Below are 17,110 nucleotides of genomic sequence, written 5' to 3'. Positions count from 1 at the left end.
TGTCAGATAGCTATTAGGGAATGAAAATGCATGGCATGAAAAGCAGACTGCCCTGATACAGTGCTTTGGTCTGATTTAAAAACCAACAGGTTTATCCTTGCACTTCTCCTGTCATCCTCTTTCCTTCCTGCCTACCACCAATTACTTCATAAATATATGCCAGAGCTTATTTTCCACAACTCTGCAAAAACATCCTTTAGCCCCTGACCCAAGGGGTGAGAAATCCATTGTAAGTCTCACTCCTGGTTGTTGTTATGGGAATAATGCCAAGGAGTTTTCCTAGCTTCATTTCTTTGATTTTATTTCCTTTCCCAAACAGAGCATGGCATGTTTCAAAATGTTTCCTTCTACAAGTAGAACTTGCCCTTGAAATTTAGTCTTTTTGTGTCTACAACAATCTTTTTCCTATTTCCCTGACTTGAGCCAAATATGAGACAGCTTACTAGAAAGCCAAACTCATTTCCTCCTGTACTACAACTCTTCCTTTCTGTATGTATACCTCTCTTTGAAAAATATCCCTTTTCCCGAACACACTTGAAAAACTCCCAGTGAGGTAGGGGAACTTTTCCCTTGCTAATGGTTTTTAGGATTACTTTAACTTAATGCTACTGAATACAAAATAGTGTTCCGTTTAGTCAGGATCCTGTGGGCAGGAGACTCTACCTTCCGGCTCTGTTCTGGGCTGAATTGAGTTCCCCCACCCCCCATTTTTATGTTGAAGTTCTAACTGCCAGTACATCAGAATGTGACTGTATTTGGATATAGGGTCTTAAAGAGTTAATTAACTTAAAATGAGGTCATTGGGATGGGCCCTAATGCAATATAACTGGTGTCCCTATAAGAAGAGGAGATTAGGACACAGGCACATACAGAGGAAAGACCATGTCCATTGGCAAGTGAAGGAGAGAGGCCTCAGAAGAACTAATCCTGCCAACACCTTGGTCTCAGACTTCCAGGTCCAGAATTGTGAGTAAATAAATTTTTGCTATTTAGCCCCACAGTTTGTGGTATTTTGTTATGGCAGCCCTAGAAAATTACAGGCCCCCATTCATGGCCCACCTCTTTCACTGTGCCACTCAGCCTCCAAACCAGTATATCCAACAGCCTGTTGGATGTCTCCACTGGTGTCCCACAGACACTGCACATCGTGTGTCACAGCAGAAGGTTCATCACTGTGTGTGTGCTCTTCCTTCAGACACCTAGAATAAGACCAGAAATCTAGGTGTTATTCCTGACCCAGCACTCACCCTCTACCTCTCTTCCTATTAGCTATAAATTTCTACGTATTCCACATCATGAATATTTTTTTTTGCTTTGAAAAGTTTCAGACCCAAAGAAAAGTTGAATTATAAAATGAACACCTGTATATTCTTCAATAAATTCATCTTTTAATATTTTTTATATTTGCTTTAACTTTTTCTTTCTCCCTCTCTCCCTATATATACTTTTCTTTTTTTGAGAGGGCATCTCTCATATTTATTGATCAATGGTTGTTAACAATAAAATTCTGTATAGGGGCCTCAATGCTCAATGCACAATCATTAATCCACCCCAAGCCTAATTCTCGTCAGTCTCCAATCTTCTGAAGCATAATGAACAAGTTCTTACATGGTGAACAAATTCTTACATAGTGAATAAGTTCTTACATGGTGAACAGTACAAGGGAAGTCATCACAGAAACTTTCGGTTTTGATCACACATTATGAACCATAAACAATCAGGTCAAATATGAATATTAGTTTGATTTTTATACTTGATCTATATGTGGATCCCACATTTCTCCCTTTATTATTATTATTATTATTATTTTTAATAAAATGTTGAAGTGGTAGGTAGACGCAAGATAAAGGTAGAAAACATAGTTTAGTGTTGTAAGAGAGCAAATGTAGATGATCAGGTGTGTGCCTGTAGACTATGTGTTAATACAAGCTAGACAAGGGCAATAAAACATCCACGGATGCAGATTTCTCTCAAAACAGGGGGGGTGAGGTTCTAAGCTTCACCTCTGTTGATCACCGATTTCTCACCTGATGGTGCCCCTGCGACTGTGCCTGTCTTAGGTTGTTCCTCCCTTGAGGAATCTAACCCGTCTCTGGCTAACCAGTCATCTTCCGGGGCCATACAGGGAAATTTAAAGTTGGTAAGTGAGAGAGAAGCCATATTGTTTGAAAAGGTTAGCTTTTTACTTCTTTGCATATTTATGCCCTGTGGCTTCTATGCCCAGCATTTGTCTTGAGGTATCTTTACCACTTGGAGGAATTATGATACTCGGTAAATTCGATATGTGGCACGAATTCTATTTACGGGTTGTAATTAGTAAGGAAGAAGAAAAGCTATAGAGGTAGCAGACGGAAGAAAACATGGGAAGATTGATTATTTCTTTGACATATCTTATTGTAGAGTAACTTAAGCATGTATAGGTTTTAAACTACTAATTAAATTGCGCACACACATTAACATAATAGGAATACAGTTACATAACCAAAGCGGATCTATAATTACCAGCCATCTCCAGTGAAGCCAAGAAAACCAGTTAGGCACCCTAGGCATTTGTGAAAATTTGTCTATGATATGATGGATATTGCCCAACTGTACTTGAACAGTCTGAGAGAAATCAGACAAATTAAAACAACCCATTCCTGGGAACTGTTCACATCCCATATGTTCTTTTAACAGTAGATAGTCTGTAGTTGTAAGATTTTGGAGCGCTACAACTTGCAATTCTCCTAATTCTTGGTTGAGTTCCAACAGTATAGATCCAGTCAAATTTGTTTTTTTACTGTATGCACAGGCCAGCTTAGATATCTCCTTCTTCATTCCAATGGCAAACCCAGGAACTGGTGGGATGAATGCAGATACAACTGTAGCATCGCCTGTATCTTCGTTGAGGTTTTTTGATGATCATCTTCTGGTATGACTCTTCCAGAGAGTGCTGATGTTGGACGTTCTTCTTCATACCGTTTCTTAGTTCGTTTTCTGGGTAGCCAAATTAGGCTTTGATCCTCTGTATAAACACAAACAGACCCTTTGCCCACAGATTGATATGCCCTTTATACAATTGTGTAGAACTCATTGGAGGTCACCACACAGGAACTGCTTTTTTTTTTTTTAGGAGAAAGGAATTATTATCAGAAAAGTGTACCTCCATAGCCGATCATCTGACACCCCTTAAGTGATCAAAATTAAGGATATTTAAAGCATGAATTAATCGTTGATTTACAGTTAGTTTTATCCTATCAGGGAGTAATCGCCCTTTTCTTTCTTTCTTTCTTTCTTTTTTTTTTGTTACCTTTAATCTACACTTACATGAAGAATATTATGTTTACTAGGCTCTCCCCTATTCCAGGACCCCCTATAAATCCCTTTACAGTCACTGTCCATCAGCATAGCAAAATGTTGTAGAATCACTACTTGTCTTCTCTGTGTTGTACAGCCCTCCCCTTTCCCCACACCCTCCTATGCATGCTAATCTTAATACCCCCCTTCTTCTTCCCACCCCACCCCTCCCTACCCACCCATCCTCCCCAGTCCCTTTCCCTTTGGTACCTGTTAGTCCATTCTTGAGTTCTGTGATTCTGGTGCTGTTTTGTTCCTTCAGTTTTTCCTTTGTTCTTATACTCCACAGATGAGTGAAATCATTTGGTATTTCTCTTTCTCTGCTTGGCTTGTTTCACTGAGCATAATACCCTCCAGCTCCATCCATGTTGCTGCAAATGGTAGGATTTGCCCTTTTCTTATGGCTGAGTAGTATTCCATTGTGTATATGTACCACATCTTCTTTATCCATTCATCTATCGATGGACATTTAGGTTGCTTCCAATTCTTGGCTATTGTAAATAGTGCTGCGATAAACATAGGGGTGCACTGATCTTTCTCATACTTGATTGCTGCATTCTTAGGGTAAATTCCTAGGAGTGCAATTCCTGGGTCAAATGGTAAGTCTGTTTTGAGCATTCTGATGTACCTCCATACTGCTTTCCACAATGGTTGAACTAACTTACATTCCCACCAGCAGTGTAGGAGGGTTCCCCTTTCACAGCCTCGCCAACATTTGTTGTTGTTTGTCTTTTGGATGGCAGCCATCCTTACTGGTGTGAGGTGATACCTCATTGTAGTTTTAATTTGCATTTCTCTGATAATTAGCGATGTGGAGCATCTTTTCATGTGTCTGTTGGCCATCTGTATTTCTTTTTTGGAGAACTGTCTGTTCAGTTCCTCTGCCCATTTTTTAATTGGGTTATTTGTTTTTTGTTTGTTGAGGCGTGTGAGCTCTTTATATATTCTGGACGTCAAGCCTTTATCAGATGTGTCATTTTCAAATATATTCTCCCATACTGTAGGGATCCTTTTTGTTCTATTGATGGTGTCTTTTGCTGTACAGAAGCTTTTCAGCTTAATATAGTCCCACTTACTCATTTTTGCTGTTGTTTTCCTTGCCCGGGGAGATATGTTCAAGAAGAGGTCACTCATGTTTATGTCTAAGAGGTTTTTGCCTATGTTTTCTTCCAAGAGTTTAATGGTTTCATGACTTACATTCAGGTCTTTGATCCATTTTGAGTTTACTTTTGTATATGGGGTTAGACAATGGTCCAGTTTCATTCTCCTACATGTAGCTGTCCAGTTTTGCCAGCACCACCTGTTGAAGAGACTGTCATTTCGCCATTGTATGTCCATGGCTCCTTTATCAAATATTAATTGACCATATATGTCTGGGTTAATGTCTGGATTCTCTAGTCTGTTCCATTGGTCTGTGGCTCTGCTCTTGTGCCAGTACCAAATTGTCTTGATTACTATGGCTTTATAGTAGAGCTTGAAGTTGGGGAGTGAGATCCCCCCTACTTTATTCTTCTTTCTCAGGATTGCTTTGGCTATTCGGGGTCTTTGGTGTTTCCATATGAATTTTTGAATTATTTGTTCCAGTTCATTGAAGAATGTTGCTGGTAGTTTCATAGGGATTGCATCAAATCTGTATATTGCTTTGGGCAGGATGGCCATTTTGATGATACTAATTCTTCCTAGCCACGAGCATGGGATGAGTTTCCACCTGTTAGTGTCCCCTTTAATTTCTCTTAAGAGTGACTTGTAGTTTTCAGAGTATAAGTCTTTCACTTCTTTGGTTAGGTTTATTCCTAGGTATTTTATTTTTTTTGATGCAATTGTGAATGGAGTTGTTTGCCTGATTTCTCTTTCTGTTGGTTCATTGTTAGTATATAGGAAAGCCACAGATTTCTGTGTGTTGATTTTGTATCCTGCAACTTTGCTGTATTCCGATATCAGTTCTAGTAGTTTTGGGGTGGAGTCTTTAGGGTTTTTTATGTACAGTATCATGTCATCTGCAAATAGTGACAGTTTAACTTCTTCTTTACCAGTCTGGATTCCTTGTATTTCTTTGTTTTGTCTGATTGCCGTGGCTAGGACCTCCAGTACTATGTTAAATAGCAGTGGGGAGAGTGGCCATCCCTGTCTAGTTCCCAATCTCAAAGGAAAAGCTTTCAGCTTCTCGCTGTTCAGTGTAATGTTGGCTGTGGGTTTATGATATATGGCCTTTATTATGCTGAGGTACTTGCCCTCTATTCCCATTTTGCTGAGAGTTTTTATCTTGAATGGATGTTGAATTTTGTCAAATGCTTTTTCAGCATCTATGGAGATGATCATGTGGTTTTTGTCTTTCTTTTTGTTAATGTGGTGGATGATGTTGATGGATTTTTGAATGTTGTACCATCCTTGCATCCCTGGGATGAATCCCACTTGGTCATGGTGTATGATCCTTTTGATATTTTAAATTCGGTTTGCTAATATTTTAAGTATTTTTGCATCTACATTCATCAGGGATATTGGTCTGTAATTTTCTTTTTTGGTGGGGTCTGTGCCTGGTTTTGGTATTAAGGTGATGTTGGCTTCATAGAATGAGTTTGGGAGTATTCCCTCCTCTTCTATATTTTAGAGAACTTTAAGGAGAATGGGTATTATGTCTTCTCTGTGTGTCTGATAAAATTCCGAGGTAAATCCGTCTGGCCCGGGTGTTTTGTTCTTGGGTAGTTTTTGATTACCGTTTCAATTTCTTTGCTCGTAATTGGTTTGTTTAACTTTTGTGTTTCTTCCTTGGTCAGTCTTGGAAGGTTGTATTTTTCTAGGAAGTTGTCCATTTCTTCTAGGTTTTCCAGCTTGTTGGCATATAGGTTTTCATAGTAGTCTTTAATAATTCTTTGTATTTCTGTGGAGTCTGTCGTGATTTTTCCATTCTCATTTCTGATTCTGATGATTTGTGTTGATTCTCTTTTTCTCTTAATAAGTTTGGCTAGAGGCTTATCTATTTTGTTTATTTTCTCAAAGAACCAGCTCTTGGTTTCATTGATTTTTGCTATTGTTTTAGTCTTCTCAATTTTGTTTATTTCTTCTCTAATCTTTATTATTTCCCTCCTTCTGCTGACTTTAGGCCTCATTTGTTCTTCTTTTTCCAATTTAGATAATTGTGATGTTAGACTATTCATTTGGGATTGTTCTTCCTTCTTCAAGTGTGCCTGGATCGCTATATACTTTCCTCTTAAGACTGCTTTTGCTGTGTCCCACAGAAGTTGGGGCTTTGTGTTGTTGTTGTCATTTGTTTCCATATATTCCTTAATCTCTATTTTGATTTGTTCATTGATCCATTGATTATTTAGGAGCGTGTTGTTAAGCCTCCATGTGTTTGTGAGCCTTTTTGTTTTCTTTGTAGAATTTATTTCTAGTTTTATACCTTTGTGGTCTGAAAAATTGGTTGGTAGAATTTCAATATTTTGGATTTTGCTGAGGTTCTTTTTGTGGGCTAGTATGTGGTCTATTCTGGAGAATGTTCCATGTGCACTTGAGAAGAATGTATATCCTGTTGCTTTTGGATGTAGAGTTCTATAGATGTCTATTAGGTCCATCTGCTCTACTGTGTTGTTCAGTGCTTCCGTGTCCTTATTTTCTGCCCGGTGGATCTATCCTTTGGGGTGAGTGGTGTGTTGAAGTCTCCTAGAATGAATGCATTGCAGTCTATTTCCCCTTTTAGTTCTGTTAGTATTTGTTTCACATATGCTGGTGCTCCTGTGTTGGGTGCATATAAATTTAGAATGGTTATATCCTCTTGTTGGACTGAGCCCTTTATCATTATGTAGTGTCCTTCTTTATCTCTTGTTACTTTCTTCGTTTTGAAGTCTGTTTTGTCTGATATTAGTACTGCAACCCCTGCTTTCTTCTCGCTGTTGTTTGCCTGAAATATATTTTTCATTCCCTTGACTTTTAGTCTGCACATGTCTTTGGGTTTGAGGTGAGTTTCTTGTAAGCAGCATATAGATGGGTCTTGCTTTTTTATCCATTCTATTACTCTGTGTCTTTTGATTGGTGCATTCAGTCCATTTACATTTAGGGTGACTATTGAAAGATATGTACTTATTGCCATTGCAGGCTTTAAATTCGTGGTTACTAAAGGTTCAAGGTTAGCCTCTTTAGTATCTTACTGCCTAACTTAGCTCACTTATTGAGCTGTTATATACACTGTCTGGAGATTCTTTTCTTCTCTCCCTTATTATTCCTCCTCCTCCATTCTTCATATTTTGGGTGTTTTGTTCTGTGCTCTTTCTGGGAGTGCTCCCATCTAGAGCAGTCCCTGTAAGATGTCCTGCAGAGGTGGTTTGTGGGAAGCAAATTCCCTCAGCTTTTGCTTGTCTGGGAATTGTTTAATCCCGCCATCATATTTAAATGATAGTCGTGCTGGATACAGTATCCTTGGTTCAAGGCCCTTCTGTTTCATTGCATTAAATATATCATGCCATTGTCTTCTGGCCTGTAGGGTTTCTGTCGAGAAGTCTGATGTTAGCCTGATGGGTTTTCCTTTATAGGTGACCTTTTTCTCTCTAGCTGCCTTTAAAACTCTTTCCTTGTCCTTGATCTTTGCCATTTTAATTATTATGTGTCTTGGTGTTGTCCTCCTTGGATCCTTTCTGTTGGGGGTTCTGTGTATTTCCATGGTCTGTTCGATTATTTCCTCCCCCAGTTTGGGGAAGTTTTTAGCAATTATTTCTTCCAAGATACTTTCCATCCCTTTTCCTCTCTCTTCTTCTTCTGGTACCCCTATAATACGGATATTGTTCCTTTTGGATTGGTCACACATTTCTCTTAATATTGTTTTATTCCTGGAGATCCTTTTATCTCTCTCTCTGTCAGCTTCTATGCGTTCCTGTTCTCTGGTTTCAATTCCATCAATGGCCTCTTGCATCTTATCCATTCTGCTTATAAATCCTTCCAGAGTTTGTTTCATTTCTGTATTCTCCTTGCTGGAATCTGTGATCTCCCTCCAGACTTCATCCCATTTCTCTTGTGTATTTCTCTGCATCTCTGTCAGCATGTTTATGATTTTTATTTTGAATTCTCTGTCGGGAAGGCTGGTTAGGTCTCCTTCTCTGGTGTCTCTGTGATCTTGGTTTGCCTGTAATTTTGTCTTTTCATGGTGATAGGAATAGTTTGCAGAGCTGAGATGAGTGACAGCTGGAAAAACTTCCCTTCTTGTTGGTTTGTGGCCTTCCTCTCCTGGGAGAATAGCAACCTCTAGTGGCTTGTGTTGGGTAGCTGCGCACAGACAGGGCTTTTGCTTCCTGCCCGGCTGCTATGGAGTTAATCTCCGCTGTTGCTGTGGGCGTGGCCTGGCTCAGGCTGCTGCTCCAAAGTGGTGGAGTTGCGCTGGAGGGGGAGTGGCCGGGAGGCTATTTATCTCCGTAAGGGGCCTCCGTGCTCCCTGCAGCCCAGGGAATTAGAGTGCCCAGAGATCCTCAGATTCCCTACCTCTGGACTAAGTGTCCCGCCCTGCCCCTTTAAGACTTCCAAAAAGCACCCGCCAAAACAAAACAACGACCACAACAACAACAACAAAAAAAGGCCGCTCGTTTCTCTTTATTCTCCGGCGCCAGCATCAGGCACCCGCTCACCGGTCTTGCTGCCCTGTTTCCCTAGTAATGGGGTCCCTGTCCCTTTAAGACTTCCAAAAAGCGCTTGCCAAAACAAAACAACAACAACAAAAAAAAATGGCCGCTCGGTTTTCTTTTGTTCTCCGGTGCCGGCCTCCGATACCCGCTCGCCAGTCTTGCTGCCCTGTTTCCCTAGTATTGGGGTTCCTGTCCCTTTAAGACTTCCAAAAAGCACTCGCCACAACAAAACAACAACAAAAAGAAAAAAAAAAAAAAAAGATGGCCGCTCGCTTTTCTTATGTCCTCCAGCGCCAGGCCTCTGGTACCTGCTCACCGTTCTTGCTGTCCCGTTTCCCTAGTATCCAGGGCCCCACACATGCACTGTTTCTGCGCTCTGGTCTGGTTGGCTGGGGCTGGGTGTTCAGCAGTCCTGGGCTCCCTCTGCCTCCTGCTCTGCGTCCTCTCCTCCCACTGGGAGCTGGGGGGAGGGGCACTCGGGACCTGCCTGGCCGGGGTTTGTATCTTACCCCCTTTGCGAGGCGCTGGGTTCTTGCAGGTGTGGATGTGGTTTGAATGTTGTCCTATGTCCTCTGGTGTTTATTCTAGGAAGAGTTGTCTTTGTTATATTTTCATAGATATATGTGGTTTTGGGAGGAGATTTCCACTGCTCTACTCACGCCGCCATCTTCTCATTATATATATACTATTTTTTATATACTGTTTTAAACATATATGCTTTTTATATATACATGTACATATAATATTCTGAGCCATTTTAAAGTAAATTACAAACACCATGGTACTTCACCTCTGAATATTTCAGCATAAATCTCCTATAAGGATATTCGACCACCTAATCTCAATACCATTAGCACATCTAAAACTTAATATTATTTAGGTAATACATTCTAAAATGTGACCTATATTTAAATTTTACCAATTTTCCCCAAGTATCTTCCTTAGCATTCCCTTCCCCCCGATCCTCACTACACATACATATATATATATATACACATGTTTTTTTATGAGTAGCTACTGGTATCTCCACAACATTCCCCCTTCAGTCCACAAGATTCTTCTATATTGTTTCTACACTTTCATATCCCAAAACATCAATGGGTTTATTTGCTTTGTGTCTTACAGTTCACACAAGATAGTTGGAGAACTATGAGACTACTAGAACTATCATTAGTGAACACACTCAGTAAAGTTTAAGCTCTCCTTGCAGTTCTATTGGTCCTTCAAGAATACCCTCACCAGGAATGTACAGCCAGAATACTACACAAAACTTTCTTGAGCTTTTTTTATCTGATTATACTTCAGTTTGACATATATGGTTAGGTTAATTTGTTTATATTAAATTTTTTGGTTCTTTTTCAACCTTTTAATTTTTAAAATATTTACAACGTTTACACAGAAGCCAAAACTTTAAACAGGCAATAGTTAAAATAGCAACCTCAGCAAGATGACTGAATAAGCATCTTTGCTATATCCCCCTATCCCCACAATAATTGGGCATCCATCTATTAACAAAAGCCTTTGTGAAAGCTTTGAGATCCACGTAGAGTGTGAAACCCTACCACAGTCCAAGACCAAGGAGGAACCCTTTTGAGCAGGCAGGCTGCACCCAGGCAGCTGACTAGTGGACCACGATTGCAGGTACTGCTACTGAAACGCTCCATATAGAGGACTTGGCTACAGCTGCCTTCAGCTTTGGTTCTGTCACCCGCACCATATGCTAGGAGACCTGGGAGGCGTCATGCCTACCGGCACAGACCCCAAATCCTGGCTATGGATCCTGAAGTGGCACATGAACTGGCCTCAGCCACTTTCTGCTGGGATCCAGGAGCACCTGGAAGTACTGTCAAACTAGATTTTGAAACGGCCCTTTAACTGCACTCCAGCCCATCCCAGCCACAGTCTCTGAATAGTCCTGCTGGTACAAAAACCCGGTAAGAGATGCTCCAGTCTGCAATATAGAGACCCTGAAAGGGCCCTAACTTTGTTCTGGCTCCCTCTAGCCATGGTCATGAAACAGTCCAGACCTCCCAGGGACCTGGTGGGAGACAAGCCAATCCATGCCTCCAGAGCCAGGGAAGTGTTTGTTCATACCTGTTCCCTCCACCCTACTGCTAGTGACTAAAGGCAATCAATTTAATTAGTTTCTGTTTGATCCTTCCTGGGTATCTTTTGAAACAAATAAATACACTTCTGTTTTATTATTCCTTTCCTTTCTTAAAAAAAAAAAAAGAGATAACTTGCTTTCCTTACTCAAAAATATACCTGAGAAATCAGTGCATACTTCATGGAGATCACCCTCATTCCTCTTTAGTGCAACATACCATGTTTCCTCAATTCTAAGACTCATGTTGCTTTCTATTTTAGCATTGCAACATCAAAACCAGACTTAAATCAGTGCCAAAAGAATTTACCAGCCACAAGGCAGAGAGGTGAGTTGTGACACAGTTCTTTCCAGTGCAGTTGTTCTCTATTCATTTGCTGGTAACACAATTGAATTACTTGAAAGAACAGTACATATGAAGTCAAATTTCACATACACTGGGTCACTATTTGTTGTTGAACATGTTTAAAACTATTACATTGTGATGCAGTATTAAAGCAAAAAGTTGTCATTTATGCAAAAGATTGCCTGTTACAAAACAGATAATCACAATTAAATGTAGTAGACATGGCCAAGTCTCTTGGGAGCAATGACAAATTTCACAGCAAACGTTAGTGTGAGCCATTTATGCATCTAGAAATACACAGGGAATAGACTGTTATCAGTTAAAAGCTTTCAGTTAACTTGCAAGAGAAGCTTTTATAATTCAGCTATATTAATGAAGAAAAAAAGAGAAAAATAGTAATTCGAGTGGAAATCCCAGCTACTGTTTCTATTCTTTGAAAGTTTTCAGGTGATCCTAAAATTTTAAATCAAGATTATAAACACAGGATGCCTGCTTTCACCACTGCTAGTTGAAATAATACTGACCAATTCTAGCCAAGGCAATTAGACAATAAAAATAAATAAAAGGCATTCAAACTGGAAATTAAAAAGTAAAACTATCTCTAGTTACAGATGATATGATCATATGTATGGAAAATTTCAAAGAATCCACAAGAAAACTATCAGAGCTAATAATTTCAGCTATGTTTTAGAGAATAAGATAAACACACTAAAATCAGTTGTGTCTCTATATGCCAGCAATGAATAACCTGAAAAGGAAATTAAGAAAACAATCCAAAAGAAAATACTTAGGAATAAAATTAATTGAGAAGGTAAAAGACCTGCACACTGAAAACCACAAAATATTGCTAAAATAAATTAGGGAAGGCCTAAATAAGTGGAAAGACATTCTGTGTTCATGAATCGGATGGCTTAATGTTGTAAAGATTAAGTCTGTTTTACAATATTCCTTGAATTAATCTACAGGTTAAATGCAATCCCTATCAAAATTCCAAGAGCATATTTTACATAAATAGGCATAAGATTCATGTGGAATTACAAGGAACCCCAAAGAGATAAAATAATCTTGAAAAAAGAATAAAGTCAAGGACTCATACTTTCTGATTTTGAAACTTACTACAAAGCTACAAATCAAAACAGTGTGTACTAGCATAAGGATGGACATATAGACCAATGGAATAGAATTGAGAATTCAGAAGTAAACTCATACACCTATAGCCAACTGATTTCCAACATGGGCGCCAAGATCATTCAATGAGGGAAAGAATAGTCCCTTCAACAAATGGTTGTGGGACAACTGGATATCTACAGGCAAAAGGATGGAGTTGGACTCCCAACTTCATACTATATTAACAAATTAATTCAAAATGGACCAATGACCTAAATATAAAAACTCAAACCATAAAATTCCTGGAAGAAAATTTTGAGGTAAATCACCATGAATTTGGATTTGGCAATGGATTTGTCTCAGGTATGACACCAAAACATCAACAAAAGAAAAAAAGTAGATAAATTGTACTTCATTAAAATTAAAAGCCAATGTACATCAAAGGACAGCTATAGAATGGAGGAAAATATTTTCACAACATATATCTAATAAGGGTGTAGTATTCAGAATATATAAAGAATTCTTACAATTCAGCAAGACAGGCCAATTCAAAAATAGGCAAAGAGCCATTGTCCACTGTTGGTGAGATTATAAAATGGCTTTGGGAAACAGTATGTAGGTTCCTCAAAAACTTAAAAATATAACTACCATATGATTCAGTAACCCCCACTTCTGGGTATATATCCAAAAGAACTGAATGCAGAGTCTTGAAGAGACACATGCACATTTATGTTCATAGCAGCTTTATTCACAATAGCTAAGAGGTGGAAGAAATCCAAATGTTCACTGACAGATGAATAAACAAAATGTGGTATACAGATATAATGGAATGGATCAAAGACCTGAATGTAAGCCATGAAACCATAAAACTCTTAGGAAAAAACATAGGCAAAAATCTCTTGGACTTAAACATGAGCGACTTCTTCATGAACACATCTCCCCAGGCAAGGGAAACAAGCAAAAATGAACAAGTGGGACTACATCAAACTGAAAAGCTTCTGTACAGCAAAGGACACCACCAATAGAACAAAAAGGCATCCTACAGTATGGGAGAATATATTTTAAAATGACAGATCCGATAAAGGGTTGACATCCAAAATATACAAAGAGCTCATGCACCTCAACAAACAAAAAGCAAATAATCCAATCAAAAAATGGTCAGAGGAACTGAACAGACAGTTCTCCAAAGAAGAAATTCAGATGACCAACAGACACATGAAAAGATGCTCCACATCACTAGTCATCAGAGAAATGCAAATTAAAACCACAATGAGATATCACCTCACACCAGTTAGGATGGCAAAACATCCAAAAGACAAACAACAACAAATGTTGGCAAGAATATGGAGAAAGGGGAACCCTCCTACACTGCTCGTGGGAATGTAAATTAGTTCAACCATTGTGGAAAGCAGTATGGAGATTCCTCATAAAACTCAACATAGAAATACCATTTGACCCAGGAATTCCACTCCTAGGAATTTACCCTATGAATGCAGGAGCCCAGTTTCAAAAAGACATATGCACCCCTATGTTTATCACAGCACTATTTACAATAGCCAACAAATGGAAGCAACCAAAGTGTCCATCAGTAGATGAATGGATAAAGAGGACGTGGTATATATACACAATGGAATATTATTCAGCCATAAGAAGAAAACAAATCCTACCATTTGCAACAACAGATGGAGCTAGAGGGTATTATGCTCAGTGAAATAAGCCAGGCAGAGAAAGACAAGTATCAAATGATTTCACTCATCTGTGGAGTATATGAACAAAGAAAAAACTGAAGGAGCAAAACAGCAGCAGACTCACAGAACCCAAGAATGGACTAACAGTTACCAAAGGGAAAGGGACCAGGGAGGTTGGGTGGGAAGGGAGGGATAAGGGGTGGTGGGGAAGAAAGGGGGCATTACGATTAGCATGCATAATGTAGGCGTGGGGGCACGGGGAGGGCTGTACAGCACAGAGAGGACAGGTAGTGATTGTACAGCATCTTACTATGCTGATGGACAGTGACTGCAATGGTGTATGTGGGGGGAACTTGGTGATGGGGGGAGTCTAGTAAACATAATGTTCCTCATGTAATTGTAGATTAGTGATACCAAAATTTTAAAAAATGTGGTATATAGATATAATGGGGTATTATTCAGCCTTATAAAGGAAGGCTTCTACATGTTATAACATGGATGACCCTTAAGGACATTATGTTAATTTAAGTAAAATAAGCTAATCACAAAAGACAGTACTGTATGACTCCACTTATATGTATCTAAAGTAGTCAAATTCATAGAAACAGGAACTAGAACAGGGGTTCCAGGGACTGGGAGAGGGGGAAAAGGGAGTTGTTGTTTAATGGATACAGAGTTCCAGTTTTGCATGAAGAAGTTCTGGAGATCTGTTTCACATGAACATACTTAACACTACAGAGCTGTATGTATACTTAAAAATGGTTAAAAATGGTAAATTTTATGTTTTTTACCTCAATAAAAAATAAAAAAAGGAAACAAAAAAGAAGAAACTGGAAGAATAGTCGTGGACTTCACTCTTTGCCTCACATTGACTTACACCACTACTTCAATAGAGGTAAAAAAAAAAAAAGACAAACAACCTGAATAGACATATCTTCAATGAAGATATACAAATGGCCAACAAGCACATGAAAAGATGCTCAACACCATTTGTCATTAGGGAAATGCAAATCAAAACCACAATGAGGTACCACTTCATAACCTCTAGGGTGGCTATTTTAAAAGAGAGAGAAAATAACAAAATAATAAATGTTGCTCAAGATATAGAGAAATTGGAGCCTTCAAACAAACATTGCTGGTGAGAATGTAAAATGTTGCAGGGGCTGTGAAAGCATTTTGGCAATTCATCCAGGAGTTAAACACAGAATTACCCTATGACTCAGCAATTCCACTCCTGGGTCTACACCCAAAGGAGCTTGAAAACAGGTCCTCAAACATAACTAGCACTATTCACAACACTCAGAAGTTGGAAACAGCCCAAATGTCTATTAATGGATGAATAAATTGTGGTCTATACATATAGTGGAATATTCTATTATAAAAAGGAATGAACTACTGGTGTATATGCTACAACTTCAACCTCAAAAACACTAGGCACAAAGGTCACATATAATTCCATTTTTCTTTACAGGGTAAATAAATCCAGAGAGACAGAACACAGATTGTGGTTGGCAGAAAGTGGTGGAAGTGTGGAATACAGAACAAATGCTTAATAGAGACAGGGTTTCCTTTTTGGAGTGATGAAAATGCTCTGGATCTAGATATAGGTGGTAGTTGTACAACACTGAAAATGTACTAAATGCCACCAAGCTGTTCACTTAAAAATGATTACTTTTATGTTATATCAATTTCACCTTAACAAATTGCACAGGTTTGAAATGCATCATTTACCAACATTCTGTACATTAATATTAAATGATCACACATGAATGTGAAGCAGACCAAAACTCAAAACTTTGTGATACTTAAGTGGAAGATGGGATGTAATAATCTTGGAAAGTAAAAATATTCTTTGTTTACTTGAAATGCATGAGGTTTTTTAAAGAAAAAATAATGGAGTAAATATATAATAGACAATAAACGTTGCTTTCTTCAGGGTGGATTGAGTGTGGGCTTCAAATTTAGATCACTTGGGTTCCCATTCCCAATCTCCCAGGAATGACCTGGACGACTATCAAAAGAACTGTTATTTTATCCACATCTTTGTATACTATTGAGTTGCATCATTGCTGATTCAAGATTTGCTATAACACATTCACTTATTCTCCCTCTGGAGGCTAGTCCATACTATCACTAATACAAGCCAGACCTATTATCATCATTTAACAAACATTTATTGAGAACTTATGTGCCATGCACTTTGCTACATCCTGAGTATAACCCAGTGTAAAGACATGAGCCCTGGCCTAATTAATCACCTAGTACCGGGTACAGACCATAAGCAACCATGATGTATCATGAGCAAGTCTTATAAAGGAAAACAGTGCTGTACTAGAGAATAAGCAGAGGGATACCACTTTAGGTAGTGTGCTCAGCAAAGGCTTCTCCTAGGAGGGACATCCAATTTGATAGGCCTGCATGGCATTAACGAATGGCAAAGGTGAGTTTGAGAGACCAGGATAGGGAGTTTGGTAACTGCAGTAGTAAATAAACGGTACATTTCCAGCAAGGGAGTGATATAATTTGTATTTCAAAATGACTCTAGAGGGAAGATAAAACAGGTAGACTGTTCAGGAGGCAAGGAGGACGGCCTGTACTTGGGTAATCGTGGTTACTGGCGTGCTCTCACGGTGGCTGAGTATGTCATTTTGTGACAGAACAACGCTGACTGCAGGGCGGTTGAGGACAATCAGAAAAGAAATCACTGGGTGTCTTGCTGTGAACCCCTAGTACCAGGGCAGGACACGCTCCCGAACTGGACTTCGGAGTAGAGACAGGAAAGCCCAAGAGGGCTAACTGCGGTCCTGCCTTCCTCCTTTGATACAATCCTATGCCGAGGGTCCGCGACCGAGCTGGAGCTCTGCGCTGGCCCCTGAGAGCGCGGTAAGGATCACGCAGTGGAGAGTCCAACTTAAGAACTAAA

General features: G+C 39.2%; 2 long non-coding RNA genes across 8 annotated transcripts in view; one reads left to right on the top strand and one right to left on the bottom strand.

The window, feature by feature from the left end:
• The window catches only part of LOC118913800 (uncharacterized), a 43,614-nt gene that overhangs the window by 26,379 nt on the left and 125 nt on the right, over positions 1-17,110 (bottom strand). For all 7 annotated transcript variants that reach the window (XR_008996526.1, XR_008996530.1, XR_008996527.1 and 4 more), the window contains exon 2: positions 1,060-1,199. This is a non-coding gene — a long non-coding RNA (uncharacterized LOC118913800). The remainder of the gene's footprint in view (positions 1-1,059; positions 1,200-17,110) is intronic.
• Positions 96-17,105, top strand: LOC130682994 (uncharacterized). Its single transcript, XR_008996531.1, has 3 exons — positions 96-966; positions 11,310-11,374; positions 16,733-17,105. It is a non-coding gene; the product is annotated as an uncharacterized LOC130682994 (long non-coding RNA).

The sequence above is a fragment of the Manis pentadactyla genome, chromosome 3, assembly GCF_030020395.1.
Source record: "Manis pentadactyla isolate mManPen7 chromosome 3, mManPen7.hap1, whole genome shotgun sequence".
Classification (NCBI taxonomy): Eukaryota; Metazoa; Chordata; class Mammalia; order Pholidota; family Manidae; genus Manis; species Manis pentadactyla.
This window is presented reverse-complemented; position numbering and strand designations above follow the sequence as displayed.